The following is a 17,950-nucleotide window of genomic DNA, read 5'->3' on the forward strand; positions in this document are numbered from 1 at the left end:
CCACATTGAATCTCTTACTTCAAAGAAAACCTGACAGTTTTATTATAACCAAAGACTTACGGCCAGCGTAGCGTGGGTTATCAGCACCCGGGGCAAGGCAAGTAATTTGCGCCCCCTAACCCATGGATTTATGCCCCCTAACCCGTGGATTTGCGCCCCCTAACCCGTGGAGTTCCCTAACCCCCAGATGTTGCGCCCGGTGCGGCCGGCCCCCCCTGCACCCCCCACGCTACGCCACTGCTTACGGTAGTTTAACTGTACAGCTACACACACATTCTAGAGAAGGGCTTCAGCTAACATTTCTAATAATAGCTATATTGATACGGTTAAATAGGTTTCCATAAATATCCTCAGGCATTAATCTGTACCTACCCCACCAGCATGCTTGGGCCTTGGTCTGTGGTCAACTGATTTTAACGCCCCACTATCTGGATACCTTCCCCTAACTGTGTAGAGAAGATCTTTTCCGGTCTAGTGTAGTTCGCTCTTCCTTTTCTTTGGACTGATAGTTGGAACTGATAAAAACTCTCATCGCCACATAGATGAGTGCAAATTCAGGTCGCATCCCTTGCGACTGCAAAGCCTGTGAGGTACAGCCATGTATAAAATGAAGTGTGTGTGAATTGATAGAAATTACACCCCCCGCCCCTTGTTTGTTCTCAGGTACCGTGTTCACTTCTGAAAGACATTATTATGAGCAATAGGTTCACGTTAATGCATCTCCCCAAATTGCATTGTCATTTCATCCACTGGCAGGGCAGCATTTAAAAATCTGATACTCATAACAAGATACAGCTCACTTGGAAGTGGGGGGGAGGACCTAATAGAATGACAGTAACACACCAGATGCTCCAGCCTCATAAATTAGGAAAAGATTATGCATAGCCAGCTGTACCATATAAATGCCCAGTTTTTTATACTGCACCATGACTCTTGGTGTTTATCATATGGTCTAGCATCTGGTCAGCCCTGTCCACTTCCTATATATCTGCTCTGCTTTGGGGGTTATTTATATTCAGGGCTTTCTCCCCCGTTTGTATTGTTCCTTAGTCTAGTCTACCTATAATAAGACACAAATATGGGCTGATACGGGGGGGGAGGGGCCACACACCACACAATGTCAAACAGGGACTAGACAGCAAAAAAAAAGGGGAAGCGATGCACTAACTGGCGTCACATGGGGAACTGAATAGACGGAAGTCAGAGGATTTCTGTATAGTCTCCCTTTTTACTGCAGATTCATTGCGTGTGTGCAATGCAGTGTATGCTTACCCACTGCAGGAAGAGCTGCTTGACCTTCCTAAACTAATGAACTGTTCAGCAAAATCTTCATTTCGACCTGAGATTATCAAGGCGTTTTGGAGCCATCTAAATACTGTTCTGGGTTTTTGAACAACCTACAGATAGGCTGACTCTGCAGAGCCCAAGGCTGAAGCATTCACCCATTCTGCCAGTAGTATGGTGGTGGAGATGTAACCACAGATTGGGAAGTACCTACATTTTGGGGGGGGGGGGTGACAAGTGACCATAAGGGCCACAGTAACTCTCTCCTGATAGGTAGGCATTCCGCCACCTACCCACACAATAAACCTATGATACAGGAAGTGCACTGTTTACTCTGAATTGGCTCCATTAGCCCTCAGTGCTGTCACAGTGCCAAATCAGGTGGGTTATTGAGTGTTGGGGATGCCATCGCATCTACATTGTGTAGCCTGAGATCACACTGTGAGGAAGAAGCGGTTCCAGTGGACAAAGGAAAATATATGCCAAAGCAACTACTGTCCGTTCAGCAACAAAAAAGTTCATCCTAGTTTCTTTACAAGTGGGTGATTAATATGCTGCCAGTTAAACTTCATGTTTGCAGCTTTTATTTTATTTCTGGTTAGTTCTCTGTTTATATCTGAAAGCCATATCTGGTTAGCCTAGGGTTTAGCACTGATCTGTAATGTGTGAGAGCCAGCGTGGTTAAGAGCAGTGGACTCAAAATCTGGTGAATCGGGTTTGCGTCTCTGCTCCTTCACATGCAGCTGCTGGGTGACCTTGGGCTAGTCACACTTCTCTGAATTCTCTTAGCCTCACTCGCCTCACAGAGTGTGTATTGTGGGGGAGGAAGGGAAAGGAGAATTTTAGCTGCTTTGAGACTCCTTGGGGTAGTGATAAAGCGTGATATCAAATCCAAACTCCTCTTCTTTATCCCCCACCTCTCTGTCCTGTGACCAACATTAGCCACAAAGTTCTAAAAATGCTGTGTTTGAATTATGGGCATGGAACTTCTAATCCAAGTTTGTAATGTTAAAGCACTTTTGTACAGATTTGTTTTTAATTACATACATGTTTGTTATAAAAATATGTGTGTGTGTCTTTATATTTCTTATTTTCATAAGTGACTGTTGGCTAGAAGGCAAAATAAACGTTCCTTCTGGAAGACACCAATTATATAAATATTTCTGCATGGAACTTGTTTTGAAATAAACTTAAAAATGCAGGCACCAAAAAGGAAAAACATCTCAGTACAACAAGATCGCTAATGTAAGGGGGAAAGGATGTATAGCGATAACAGTTCTTAGTAAATTCTGAATAAACTGGCGGGACACTTAAACAGCCTTAGAACTCGTAAAAAGTTTAAATCATGGAAAAAATAATGCCAATAGATGGCACTCTTGTTCTGTGTTTTCCAGACTAGCATCTGGACAGTAATTGATTCCAGCTAAGGCAAGGAAGCTATGATTAGTTTCTGTTCTTCACAGTAGCTACCTTATAGACATAGAAAATTTTAGTGCATATTATTAGATCAACAGTCTCTGTTAAATTGAAGAAATGTACTTGGGCTCTTTTTCTTTTTTAAATTACGGTATGCTCAAACACTGCTCAGTATCTTATTGCCTTTTGTCACTTTATATGCCATGTAAGCCTCCTGAGCTGTGACGAAAACAGAACTGGAGATTTGGGGGGGGGGGCTCTATCCTCATCAGCAAAGTACCCTTTCGTTTGCAGAGAGCTTCCATCTCTGCAGCATTTTGGAACCTTGGCAACCTAGAGGGCTAGCTGCTTTGAATGTAACTATGCCAGTGACCATTGCAAGTTACCAAAAGACCTAGGAAGCTGCCTTCTACTGAGTCAGACCATCAGTCCATCTAGCTTAACATTGTCTACAGGATTTCAGGAGGGTCTCTCCCAGTCCTGCTTGGAGGTGCTGGGGTTTGAGCCTAGGGTCTTCTGGATACAAAGCACATACTCTGTCACCCTTGCCGATACAGCAGCAAGTGATTCCTTACTGCGACAGAGAAAAGGAAGAAGCCTGAGGCCACACTTCTCCATATTTGAGAGAGAGAGAGAGAGATGTTCTCTCGCTGTCTCCCCGTCCCAGTATGCCACACAGGTCCAAAGGAACAATTTAGACTGAAGTACAGAGAACAGACTTCATCCATGTAGATCCACTGATTTTGGTGTCTCCTCTGTGGTTATGCCAGCTATACTCCAACAATTTAATAAGAAAATACCCTGCCATGTCACTGATGCTTAGCTGAGATTCCTGCATTGCAGGAGGAAAGACCCTGGATGACCCATGGGATCCCTTCCAACTCTACAATTCTATAACAAGTCAGTATCTTCAGTACCTCTATAGACTTGAGATTGGGTCATGGTCATCCAGCGGAGGGGGATTAAGAGGGGCATTTGTGCCCCCTTCCAGTTGAAAAATAACCCCCGGTTCCCAGCTTTCATCATTTTATTAAGAGGTTAAGTTTCTGGCATTGGCAGAACCAGAGATCATGCAAAATGTACAGGCATTATTCTCAATGTTATTGTGTGAGAAACTAGCCTGCTCCCCCTTTTTCAAATTCTACTCCACACTCCACACACCCCAAAAAATAACCCTGTGGATGCCGATGAACATGGCACAGAATTTTGAAGGCCTGTTGTGCTGGCATTGAGAACCGCGTGGTCTGCTGTGCTTCATCGCTTCCCCATCACTGGTTTGGAACACAAAACATAGTTGAATAAATAATCTAGAGGCACTATCTGGTTTAGGTGTTCATTTTGGCACACTCCCTGATGGCTCAGCAGAAGAACCCACTTAACCAGCTTGGACAAGAGCTAAGTCCTAGGCTTGGTTCTGCTCTTAGAGTTTGCGTATCTTAGGAACAGCTTGGTTATCGGTACAATCAGCAGTGTGATTTCTGTTATGGAACTTGCATGACTTTCCCACGGGGTCCTAAAGTTTTAAACAGATGTTAAATGGCAGGGTGTGTCAGGCCAACTAAGGATGCCAAGATGTAACAAGTGCTGACTTATGCCACACACCCTACTGAGAAATACAGGTGTTTTGAAGGCAAAAAATGCCACTGATCAGTTATGGCACCACAAGTCCAGGCTTGTGGAAGGCAATTGGGGTAAGCCCATAAACCACTTTCTCCTGCAAAGGTAGGTGGGGTGGGAAAAGATTCTCACTGTACACTGCTAGAGTTACAAATCAAGGCTGCAAGCCTACCGTCAGGTTCGGGCAGCCTGCCTCTGAATGCCTCTTCCTGGGGAACTATAGTGGAAGAGGGCTCTTATGCTCTTCTCCTGCACAAGACAGGAGGCAGCTGGTTGGCCACTGTGGAAAATGGGGTGGTGGACACAGACAGGCCTTTGGTCTGATGCAGCAATCATCGAGAATTATACCTAAATTAGCAGTGATACCAAAAAAAAACCGGCAAGGAGTCAACAAAAAAGAAAAGCCAATAGAATTATAGTGGCTTACATACTATACATACGCTTCAGGTTCAGACTTCGCTAACCCAGAAATATTACCTTGGGTTAAGTACTTTGCTTCAGGATGAGAACAGAAATCATGCAGTGGTGGCGTGGCGGCAGCAGGAGGCCCCATTAGCTAAAGTGGTGCTTCAAGTTAAGAACAGTTTCAGGTTAAGTACGGACCTCCGGAACAAATTAAGTACTTAACCTGAGGTACCACTGTAATCCAATAATATAACATCCTTTCAATCCAATGTTGTTGTTTTTTTTCTCTTTTCCTGTAGAAACAGACTAGTAATAAAATAAGCCCTTGAAGTGGGAACTATATCTGGCAGTGTTCACATGCTCTCCCTGCAATGCAATCTATGGCACCAGCTTTGGATGGAGGCAAATTGCGGTGCTGGGTGGGTGGAGGGTTCAGCACACGATGAGAACCTAGATACATTTTCAGGACACCAGCGTTAAATCACTCCCCCGCTTTGTGTGAGCTCTCTCTCCCCTTGACAGGAAGGTAACAAAATGCTCAGAGGCAGCCCATGTTTCTTCACCCAGTTATGAAATGAGAACAACTATATGTGAAATCAACAAAGCGTGAATTTGACTGTCAGATCTCTATATTCAAATTTTGCTCAGTCAGGGATGGGTTGGGGGAGTGAGAAAGCCAGCTCTCCCCTCTAATTACAAGTGTGTGCATCAATTTATCAGCTTTAAATCATCACATAATGCATGTTTCTAGTCTATATTGAGTAATTTGGCTTGTGAGCACACTACCTGTGTCCCAGAGCCAGAGGTTAATCTCTGTGAGCTAACATGCCTGTTGCATAGTTATGGTGTGGCTTTTAATTAGGCCTAAGCCAAAACTAGGCACAGTTTCCAGGAATACTCACCATTTTTGAGCAGGGCCATTTGAGTTAAGCTCAGAAACTGTATGACTCCTTTCCTTCCCCAAGTCAGGGTACCATAATTTATATATCTGGGTATCTTTCAGGTTGCAGACACAGACTCACTTTTATAGTTCCCAGTCTCTATCAAATGCTATTCATGAAAGAACACATTCACAGTAGCATCATAAAATGCTAGACACAAATTTAGCATAAAAGCCCTTCCATAGGCACACTTAAACATGAAAATAAATACTGGGCTGTATTCAACCAAGTCGTTACTCAGAGTTGACCCACTGAAATTTATGAACCTAAGTTGTCTCTATTAACTTCAATGGGTTTACTCTGAGCAGGACTAGCATTGAATACCACCCATTGGTTATCCTATATAGAATCACTGAATTGTAGAGTTGGACGGGACACCAAAGGCCATCTAGTCCAGCCCCGAGCAATGCAGGAATCCTGCCCGCAGCAGTCCCTGGATGGGCTCAAACCACCTCTGAATTTGCAGACTGAGTTATTAGTCCTTTAAATTGCACACTACTTTTAAGCATTACACAACGTGGAGCTAATATACCTAGCATGTCTCCAACTCTGTGTTAAATCAATACAACACCAATGCAATTATCACACAGACAAACTGTTCATTCACACTTCATATAAATATTCCATTTCATACATCACTCTGTGCTTTGGGGGGGCATTCATCTGCCTCTTGGCCATTTGGCTGGTGCAAGGAGTATGTGATAACTTTACAATCAATTTGCCTTTCAAAACAAGAAAGAATCGTTCCCAGTGAACATCTTCCTGCTTTTAATTTTGTTTCAGATTAGAATCTCTACCCTTTTCTGAGACTTTGTCCCTAGTCAGGTGCAATCTAATCCACTACAAATTGATGTGATGCGTAGTAGTAGTAGTAGTAGTAGTAATAATAATAATAATAATAATAATTGCTAGAAATATTAGTCTACCTGATGCCTATTGCATTTTCTAATTAAGCTGCTTTAAAAACAGGAGAATTAAACATGCATGTCTGCATGTGCCATGCCTGGAAGAGGAGTGACCCTCAGTGGCAAGACAGCAGTAGTGTACTCATTTCATAACTTATCTCTCATCTTAATAGGGAAGACGGTCTGCTTTTCTACTTAGTCATAGAAGGGCAGACTGCAGGTGGATTGTCCTAACTGGATGCTGGAAGGATGGCGATTAACACCTGGTACAGTTATGGTGATGCAAATGAACTCAGACAGTAAAGTTTGTTGGGTGAAACAGATCCAGAGCATGAATCACACTGAGTCTGGCACTCAGGACTGCACACCTATATGTGCAGCACTGAAATGACAGGCTGCGTCCTTGAGTATGGCTAATTACCAGTCTGGGATGGAGTGGAGATTTAATCTACCCTGACCAGGGAGGGGACAGCCTGGGTTCAGGCTACCTGTTTTTCCAGGAAGGTATAGAATCAAACCAGATGACTACTTCTTCTCCTTTGTGGCAGACACACCCGAGCTAAAAGTAGTGAGATTACTTGAGCAATTTACTAGCAATTTTTTCACTATATTGCTCTGAATAAGGGCATCTGACAAAGAACATATAATCTGCCATTTTACTTCTGGCCATTTTACACAGTAGCCAATGCACTAAAAGGAATCCGTACTCTGTGCTGATGTGTTTGCTAATGTTTACATCAGGCATGATGTAAGCTGCAGTGCAACACCATCTGGAGGGCTACACCCTCCCCCCAATATCTAGTCTAGACGGCCAGATAAAATAGATACATCAGATATTTGAAAGACATCAAAAGACCATCAGAATGTACTGGTTCTTTACAAATGGCAGGAAGAATGGGAAAATGCGGTGCATGCCTACAGCCATCCAGTATCTTTGACTTGATTTGGTTCTAGTATATCTCAGTGAGACTAATGAGTAAAGAATTGACTAATGTCCTTTCCAACTCCGCGAGAAAACTGAGCATTCAAAAACCTATCAAAGAATGAAGAGTGGCATTAGAATAACAGAATCATGGGATTTTAGAGTTCGAAGGGACCCTGAGTATCATCTAGTCCAGGTTTCCTCAACCTTGGCCCTCCAGATGTTTTGAGACTACAATTCCCATCATCCTTTACCACTGGTACTGCTAGCTAGGGATCATGGGAGTTGTAGGCCAAAAACATCTGGAGGGCCGTGGTTGAGGAAGCCTGATCTAGTCCAACCCCCTAAAATGCAGGAATATGCAACTGTCCCATATGGGGATCAAACCTGCAACCTTGGTATTATCAGCACCATGGTCTAACCGACTAAACTATCCAGTTGTGGATGCATTACATGGAGTTTTATTTTACAGAAACATGTTAGGATTGTGCTGCCCAGGCATGGTCATATGCCCAGCAACTATAGAGTGAAGTCCCTTAAAAATAATGGGACTTAGATCTGAATAAACGTATTTAGGATTGCTTTGTTAGGCTCCTAAATGTATGCGATGTTGGTCAAATGACTTTTGCACTTTGAAAATGTTGTCCCTCTCTAGCCAATACTATGGACAACATGTTGTAAGAGGCAACTCTCACCCACGATCTGTAGATAAGATTGATCCAAAAGTCTGTTTTTTTCCTACACTGCAAACATACGTCAACAGCTAATCCAGTTTAAATAAGAAAACAATGTCACTACCGTATAGATTCTATTACCACTTTATCTTGAAGATTACCTTCAGATATCCTTTCCACAATCACAGCCGAGTTGCATAATGACCCAATTAAAAGCATGGCAATAGGCATCAAAGCCAAATGTCTGCAAAGTATCCCAAATTAATCTCCTGTGCATGTCTATCACACTGATTTCAATCAGCCTACTTTGTTGGGGCAGGTGCTAAGTACCTGATTCCTAGGCCAGTGTGATGTTGTTGAGGAGAAGAATCACACCATGTTGGTTTTCCACCAATATGTTGGTTTCATATTAACTACAGTGGTACCTCAGGTTACAGGCGCTTCAGGAGACTCTGCTAACCCAGGAGATTGACCCTGAAACTCCAGCAGCTGCAGAATCCTTATGGGGTCCTCACCATGGGATCACATTCACCCGGTGGTATACAGCTGCACTGGCACTGTGGAGTACAGGATCAGGTTTAAGGTGCTGGTTTTAACCTTTAAAGCCCTATACGGCCTAGGACTCTCATACCTACGGGACGTCTCCTGGTATGTCCCTTACGGTCTTCAAATAAAAACATCTTGGAGATCCCAGGCCACAGGGAGGTTAGGCTGGCCTCAACCAGAGCCAGGGCTTTTTTGGCCGTGGCCCCGATCTGGTGGAATGCTCTGTCACAAGAGACTAGGGCCCTGTGGGACTTGACATCCTTCCACAGGGCCTGCAAGACAGAGCTGTTCCACCAGAACTTTGGCCAAGGCACAGTCTGACCCCCTCCTTCGTTAATCCTCACAGAACTCTAACCCAATGGTTGCCATTAATTTGATTTTGAATTGATTTTAGAATGAATTGATTTTAGAATGCATTTCAATTAATTGATTGTGATTTTATGTAAACTGTGTTACTTTTATTGTTGTTAGCCGCTCTGAGCCCGGCTTCGGCTGGGGAGGGCGGGATATAAATAAATTTATTATTATTATTATTATTATTATTATTATTACAGACGCTTCAGGTTAGACTCTGCTAACCTAGAAATAGTACCTCAGGTTAAGAACTTTACCTCAGGATGAGAACAGAACCGCGGTGGCGGTGTGGCAGCAGCGGGAGGCCCCATTAGCTAAAGTGGTACCTCAGGTTAAGAACAGTTTCAGGTTAAGAACGGACCTCCAGAACAAATTAAGTTCTTAACCCAAGGTACCACTGTATGTTGCTCCAAATGTATACTTTATATTTGACTTTCTTCAGTAATGTTTTATTCTGGAGTTCTCTGTTTGGTGTTTTGATGTGTTGTAAACTGCTTTGAGATTTTTCTTCAAAAATATAAAGTGGTATAGAAATGAAATTAACAACATTCCTTAAGGGAGGGAGGCCTCTATTCCCACAAACATGGTGCAGCGGGAAAACCCTTCCATCCATAATCCTATGTTTCAATGGCAGCTTCCTATGAAGGCGTGAGGTGGAACCACCATTTTCCAATTCATATCACTAGTTACAAGCAGTGCTTTTTCCTCTGGGGTACTCAGAGGTATGTACTGTAGTACCAGCACATATTTTTTTCCTAGAAGAAAAGCACTGGTTCAGATTGTGGCACTTACTATAACAACTTCATGGTGAGTACCGGCACCTATTTTTTCTAGAAGAAAAGCACAAGGTTACAAGGGATGGTGCTTCATACAGCTGGCAACTATACAGTCATCAGTGGTGCATATTTTGCTAGAACTGTCATGCATAATCCTATAATTATCTGGAAGATTATGGTTAGGAAATACTTTGACTTTCACTGATGTTCAGTGACAAAGCTCGTATTGCTGCCATGCACTGTGCAATTGTTATTCTGTGGTAGAGCACAAGGAAGCAACACGTAAGCCAGTTCTGAGTGATATATTGTTTCAGCTACCTCTTTTGTAAAAAAGAACCATGCCATCAACCAAGCAGAAAAGATTGCAGGTATTCTCATATTTCTTTGTACAACTTGGGCTTCTGACAATTAAAGTCAATGGGACTGCAATTTCTGCAGATAAGCAGATGGTAAGGCAATGCACTAAGAATTATAATAATCAGGGAAGAATGTTGCTGAGGTATGAATTTATGTTTCTGAGTCATAAAGACTTGGATTTTTATGGAGATTAACCATGTTAGGAGCTTGTGTTCATCAAAATAACTAGAACCAGGTTAGTTGAGCTGTGCCATTGGGCTTCCTAGAACACATCTAGCTTTCTAGACCAAATCATTTTTAATACCTGATGGTTTGCTTTGTGGAAGAACTTCCCACCCCCAGGGTAGGTTATGCCCTTCTAAAACATCTTCAAAAATCCATGTTTGGTGTTTGTACTATAAACAAATGGTATTTTTAAAAATTAACTGCAGTGAAGATAACCATGGAATTAAAGAAATGATCTGAGCCTCTCATCATGCTAAACTATAATCTCCTCAATAAACCAATGTTGTCTCCATACCCCCAAACTGCCATAAAGTTACAGTTCAACAATGCAATCCTTTGCATTGTCTACAGAGCAGTAAGTATGATTGAGTTAAATTGGATTACTTCCAGGTAAATTATGTATGGAATTGCAGCCTACGTCTATCCTAAATCAGGGAGGGGAACCCGCGAACCTCCAGATGCTGCTGGACTACATCCCCATCATCCCTTGATCATTGGCCATGCTGGCTGGGGCTAACATGAGTTGGAAGTCCAACAACATCTGGACAGCCACAGGTTCCCTGCCCATTCTCTAAAGCACCACATTATTACTTGGACCTCAATGTTGGTTTGTTACTTAGGCTGGCAATACTCCTGCCTCCATGAAACATTGATTTACTTCAGCATACACTCTTATACTGAAAGATTTAGGAGCTAAAACAGAGGTTACTTTTCAATCGAACAATAGATAATGGATAGATATTTTGACTACTATCTCTGGTTCACACATGTCCATCAAACAACATCTGGAACATTAGGAAATTATTGCAGTTGTGAATAAACCATCATGGACAGAATTTCACTGTCACCATTAATAATTTATAAAATGCCTATATTTTACTTCATGTATTTATTTATTAAAAAAAAATAAAGTTCATGAGTTCAGACTTGCATTCTAAAAAGTCTGACACCAACACACAACACCAAAGGAAAAGATAGGAAGGGGAAAAGAAAACAAGAAAACTCAGGCACTAGTTCTTAAGTGAACTAAGCTTTTATAATGACAGGTTTGAATGAAAACAGCACATATAACCTAATGCCAATTATTGATAATCTTTTCAATTTCAATTTTATATTTTTGTAGCATAATTTTATAGACATAAAACACACTTCAAGGCCAAGGTTTCACCATCACCAAAAAAACCCCATATCCTATTACTACAAGTGTAATAGTAATCACTTTTCAAATGGTTATATACAAAGTACATGCATAAGATCGCATAAAGACAGACTTTTATAAAGGAAGACAAGTTTGAATGAAATGTATCTGTTGAAATCATTTCTGCCTCAGGAATATTAAATCAGGTGAGGAATTATCTACCTTATTCAAAAGATAACATATAATCCATTTTATCAAATTCTGATTTCAAGTACATTAACGATTTCCAGAAGATTAATAGAAAATTGGGGTGTGGGGTGTAGGATAAGACCCTTCTGTTAATGGATGTTTATGAAAGTCATGGCATGGCCAAACCATTCCTCTCATTCTTGTTTTGACTGCAAGATAAATTGAGTGGCAGCTGGGATCATTCTCTGGAGCTTCTGCTTGTTTGGTTGCCTGATTAATGGCGAGTGCTCTGCTTAGTTTAATTTATTCCATCCAAGCCTTTATGTTCCCTTCAGCGTCCAAAGTAAAGTTTATGTACAGGTGCACCTGCAAAATAAAATGGCTCCATATTGAAAACGACTGCTGTTTAACTTCAGACTGAGTCCCCATGGAGTTTGTTGCACAGAGACATGGACGCTCAAACTGATAATGGTTTAAAAGCTCAGATTAAAGGTTGCTTGATAATGGCTGCCAACCTTGGCTCTGCCTTAGCAGACAGCCCTGTGGAATGTGTTCTATATGCTTTTTAATGATAAAACACCCCTTTTCCTTTGAACAAGAATTCTACAGGTTGCATGGAGATTTCTAGATAGAGGGTTCCTTCCTGCAGCTGTCCTGAAGACTTCTGCTAGTGCTATAGCTTCACTATGTATTTCCTATGTATTTATTTACAATCTACCTTTCCTCCAAGAAGCTCAAGGCAACACACAACAACACTGTGAGGTTGGTTAGATAAAAAAAAAAAAGCAACTGGGTCATCCAATGACCTTGATGGCAGAGTGTGATTTGAACCAGGGTCTCCCCAGTTCTGCCCTGGCAAATCAGACCACATCACACAGGTTTTCAGTGCGTACTAGCCATTTGAAGAGATGCTTGTATCATCACCACAAAAGGAAATGGGGTTGTGATGCTAGCATTTCTGCTGCAAAAAAAAATGTCGATTTTAATAAGTTCTTTAATAAGTTCAAATGGTGAAAGAACAACTTTTTAGAAAAACAACACAAAGCTTTCAAAATGCTGCTGATAGTTGCACTTCTTCCTACACCTTCCCACACATCCCTGATATTGTTTATCAGTGAACGAGAATGTTCTTTATAGTCAGCATATGGAGGCAACAGAGTCTGCTGACAGTGCTTATCAATAAGTCATTCTTATTCTCCCTCATACAGTGGTTTCCAAACTCATTGCTTGCTGTCTCACCTTAAGATGAGAAGACACTGTTACACATACTTGGATCTGTGTAGCTATATTATCAGATAGAATTCAAGAATACAATCCAACTTCAGGATATGAAGTTTGGGCCAGTGAGGGTTTTGGCCTGGGGAGATTTCAGAGGACCAGATACAGAGCCCTGGAGGGCTGCATTTGGCCTCCAGACCTGAGGTTCCCCACTGCTGATCTAATACATCTGGTCTAATACATCCTTTTGGTACAGAGCAGACCTGGAATCAGATGGGGAGTTGAAGTATCCCCCTTCAAAAAATCAACGTGTCTCATCACAAAGTATGCATTGACTTCATTTCTTTAACCCAGGGGACACCATCTTAGCATGCCTTGCTGTTTTGTCTCCACTACCCACAGCTGGAGAGGACAGCAAAATCAGACTCTGGCCTCATGACCACTGGACAAATGTACTTCCACCATCCACTTGTGTATTTGAGTTAGTTCTGGTCTCTGGCAATTTAGCAATCTTCAACAGAAAATGGCACCAGCACCCTTGGGCAGCTGTCAGGGTCCCAGGAGCTTAGCAACACCATCCTGGAAATGAATGAGGAGCCAACATGATTAACTCAGGCTGAAATCATGCCCCCCACAGGGAAAAGAAAACAAGTTGAGGTCCCTCACAAATCAGGACTCTGTGTGTGTGTGTGTGTGTGTGTGTGTGTGTGTGAGAGAGAGAGAGAGAGAGAGAGAGAGAGAGAGAGAGAGAGAGAGAGTGTTTGCACCTTCCTCCCATTCTTGATTGTGCTGGAAAATGGCTCCCATTATTGCTTTTCTATTTGGGATCTTTTCAGGCTGTATCTGTCCTATTTCATTGCCAAACACTTTTTCTGTGTTTATAATAGATGACACAAGTGCCTTGTGGAGCTGCATGACAATGAAAGCATTCTTTTGGCAGCTTTGCTTTTTGAAATAAGATTGAATCACAATTGTTAAATAGGATCTAATAGTGTTTGATACCGAGCCTATAAATTCATGTCTAACAGAATCTGAGTCATCAATCAAATCTTTTGCCAAGTTGAAAAACAATTTTGTTTTGGCCCATTCAGCTTTTTCTGTCCCTGAAATCCCTTGGAAAATTCAGGTGGGTTGGTAAAACTGAATGCTAAAGAATTTAAAGTCCTAGAGAAGATTTCCTCAATGTGAAAATCCATCATTAGGACAAGACCCATCAGCAGACATAATATGAAAGGATGGTTCCTAAGTGTATCTTTTACTGTTAATTAGTATCTCATTTTCTTCCTTTTTTTCCTTCTTATTTACTACTTATTTTCCCCTCTTCACATCTATTATCAAACATATCACAAATTTGCAATAAAGAAAACCATTTGTAATTAACAATATCCTCTTTTAATAAATATGCTGAATATTATGACTATATATCCAACAATAAACAACTCCTCAACCTTAATCTCATAATCCATTTCATGCCACTAGTTACAATTTAGATCAATTAAATCATTTGAGAATTCCTCTACTTATCTGTATCCATATTGTGTCTTTCCTTCATGAATGCTCTAAAAAGTGCCATAATGAGGTGTACTCTTACTTTCCGTCAAATAGGCATGTTCTGTCCATTTAAGACACTTCTGTCATCTTTCAAACTCTCCCAATCCAGTACTACTACTCTGTTTACTTCTTTGATTCAGCATCTTGTTAGGAACAAGCGCACAGCTGGACTTGCAACCGCAGTTGTGCAGGGCATGGCTTCTTCCAAGGCCCTGACTCCAGCAGAGTGAGCAGAAAGGAGGATGGTCAGCTACAGGTAGCAACAAGTGCATGTGTACATGTGGAAAACCACCAGGTGCAGAACCACACTAAACGGGAAGCTTTTAATGTTTGATGTATTACAGTGGGCGGGGTATAAATATATTATTATTATTATTATTATTATTATTATTATTATTATTATTATTACCCCACCCATATTCCTAAACTTTCTCTGCTGGTTATGTGCGATCTCCTGCTGCAGCAAAGCTGCATCAGTTTGGCTGCTCTCGGTCCAGGGATCTGACTGGATGCTGGTGCTGCTGCTTCAGCATCCCAGCTGGGAGGAGGAAATAGGGCTGTGATTCCTGCATGCAGGGGGTTGGACTAGATGACCCTTGGGTCCTTTCCAACTCTTCAATTCTATAATTCTATTTGTGCATGAAACCTACATTCCCAGTGCAACCTTATAGTCGCATAGCCACGATTTACACAAAGATGTGAGTCAATGTTTCAGTATGGACCTACATTTGCTCTCCAATTCTGCCATCTCCTCAGCCCTGTCCTCTACCTCTGCTGTCCCCTCCGAGCTTGATGAAATGACAATAGAGAGCTCAACAGGTCTCGTAGACTGATGTCCCCCAATCGTCCAGCTCCACCTCCTCTTCGGCCCCCAAAGAGGGAACATCTCCAGCTGCTTCTGGAGATGGAGAGGGTCGAGCTCCACCCTCAGGCAATGGGTACCATTCTGGTGGCACTGTGTGATATGAAAGTACAGTAATCACAACAATAATGTGGGTGCTTGCCTCTGAAATTCCTTCTCTCCCTCGCTCTGCATAGACAGTTGCCGTGCAATGCACTGATCAGTTGGGCAAGCAAGCCAAAGTGCCCTTCTCTGCACAGAATTGAAATGTTCCCAATTCTGCAGGAAAGTATAACTGGGAAGATATATTTCCTGTTCCACCACCTCTACACAGGTCAACCAGGGTGCTGACGAGGACCCAGAGGAAAATTCCCACGAGAGACAACAGGAATCCATCTGATTTTACACCCTCCTGGGGCCAACCATTTTACTAAATTCTGCTCCCCTGCAGAGACCGGAGGCCATCACTAGCTTAATCCTATCTAGATAGTGATCTGTCCATGACATGGGCACTATCCTGGGATGCTTCACCTGTGCATCACCTGTCCAGGAAAGAAAGCAAATTGAGATCATGAACTGCCACAAATGTTTCCCACCTAGCCCCAAGCATAGACCCTGATCACAACAGCACATTCCCATTCCTCAAACACACACACAATTCTGGATCTCCAAGCAGAGACAAAGGGCTGCTTAACCCAATCTTCCTCAGTATGAACAGCAGCAGAAGTTCTGCAAGAGTTCTGTATGCCACAAAAGTCCCCCTGCTCCTATACAACCCCATTGTTCATTCCTGTGCCAGCCAGCAACCTAGCAAGTGGGAATGAGCAACTGACACACCCAAGACGTATTTAATTTTATGCCAAATTAGTCAGTGAGAGAGATGCTGCTGGCCCTCCAGCAATTGGTAGAATATGCCTAACGGCACAATCCCATGAACATCTCTACTCAGAAGCAAGTTCTCCTGAGTTCACTGGAGCTTGTTTCCCATAAGAAGGTGTACGTGACAGCGCTGATTACTCTGTGGGAACACAGGATCTGAGGGGGAGGAGTTACAGCTGAGAGGGAGCCCGGCTGAGGGAGGATTTGGCAACCAGCAGCAGTCAAACTTAGCTCAGTACAGATCCTGGGAGCTTGCAAACAGGGGCCTCCAGCTATTGGTAGAATATGGCTAACGGCACAATCCCATGCACATGTCTACTCAGAAGCAAGTTCTCCTGAGTTCACTGGAGCTTGTTTCCCATAAGAAGGTGTGTGTGGCTGATTACTCTGTGGGAACACAGGATCTGAGGGGGAGGAGTTACATCTGAGAGGTGAGTAAGCAACCAGCAGCAGTCAAACTTAGCTCAGTGCAGATCCTGGGAGCTTGCAAATGGGGGGGGTTAGGCCTCCCCCTTAATCTCCCCTGCTAGAGTTCTGTCTCTTGGTGAGCATGGGACCAGAGGCATGGAAGGTGAGGGAGCTGCTACAGTGACCTGTAACAGCTGTGCCATGTTTGTCATTCTGCCAGAGAACAAGCAACAGTACACTTTGTAGCAAGTGCAAGCTGGCTGTCTTGCTGCAAGAGAAGGTGCAGTAACTTGAGGCCCACCTAGCCACACCTCAAGCAGCAGGACAGCATGCAGAGTTACTTGATAGAGCTGAGTTGACTGAGACTGAGCACCAAGATAGAAGGGGTGGCTCCAGCATGGAGAAAGATTGTCCATTGCAAGAGTCTAACCCCTGGAGGAATGTAGGGTGGTTACTAATTCATTTAGACCAGAGCAGACAATATATATATATTGCCCAGTCCTATTTTCTGGTTTAAAAATGCCTGAGTTGGGTATGGAGTTGAGTCTGGCCCACTGCTTTCCCTTTGCCAACTATAGCAACCCACTCACAATTTCACATGCTAAAGGAAATGTCTGTTTAGTTTGTCCTAAGCCTATATGGTCTAACTTGTCCATTTTCAAAGTTACCCTTCACAATGCGCTTGAGTCATTGGAGGCCACTAGCAGAGACTTCCCCCAAACAGCTCAGTGATCGGGCAGGAATCTAATGAATAAGCTATCCTGGACCCTTGCAAATCAATACAAAACCCTGTATACATGCACATATTGCGCAGACACAAACTGTTCAGCTGCAACCCATCGCAGGTTACCAGTAGTCATTCACACAGAAAGTTAGACATACCTGGGGAGGGTGTAACATGTGTTGCTATCTTACTATGCGACTCACCTACTTGGAAGCAACTTCTTTGCAGGAATTTCACCATCTGTAAATCAGGTGTTGACAAGTGGTGCGGGGATGGGGAGGGCAAGGAAAGAAAGGGGGCTGGGTTTTGTCTGTCTTGTCTCGTTTTGTTTGTTTGCCAGGGATTCCTAGAACCTGGGCCCTGAAAACCATCAGGTCACACAGGAAAGAGGACATCTAAGAAAACGCGGGCAGCAGGTACTCTGCCAGCTCCTAACAGCCGCCTCAGGCATCGGCCCACAGACAGACGCCTATTAAGGGTTAGGGCGGAGGAAAGTGGCTCCCTCGTCAAAGGAGGCGCTCGACTCTTCCTCCAAAGCGTCCCGCCTGCTCCACCTTCTCCGTGGAGGAGGGAACCACCC

The 17,950-nt window shown here is 42.9% G+C and overlaps 1 long non-coding RNA gene across 1 annotated transcript; it reads right to left on the reverse strand.

The window, feature by feature from the left end:
• Positions 1–11,436: 11,436 nt before the first annotated feature.
• On the reverse strand, positions 11,437–17,696 carry LOC309367696. The gene is made up of 2 exons (XR_014167291.1): positions 17,574–17,696; positions 11,437–12,115 (listed from the first exon to the last, which is right to left on the reverse strand). It is a non-coding gene; the product is annotated as an uncharacterized lncRNA (long non-coding RNA).
• Positions 17,697–17,950: the final 254 nt, after the last annotated feature.

Source organism: Podarcis melisellensis (genome assembly GCF_964234715.1).
Source record: "Podarcis melisellensis genome assembly, chromosome: 3".
NCBI classification, from domain to species: Eukaryota; Metazoa; Chordata; class Lepidosauria; order Squamata; family Lacertidae; genus Podarcis; species Podarcis melisellensis.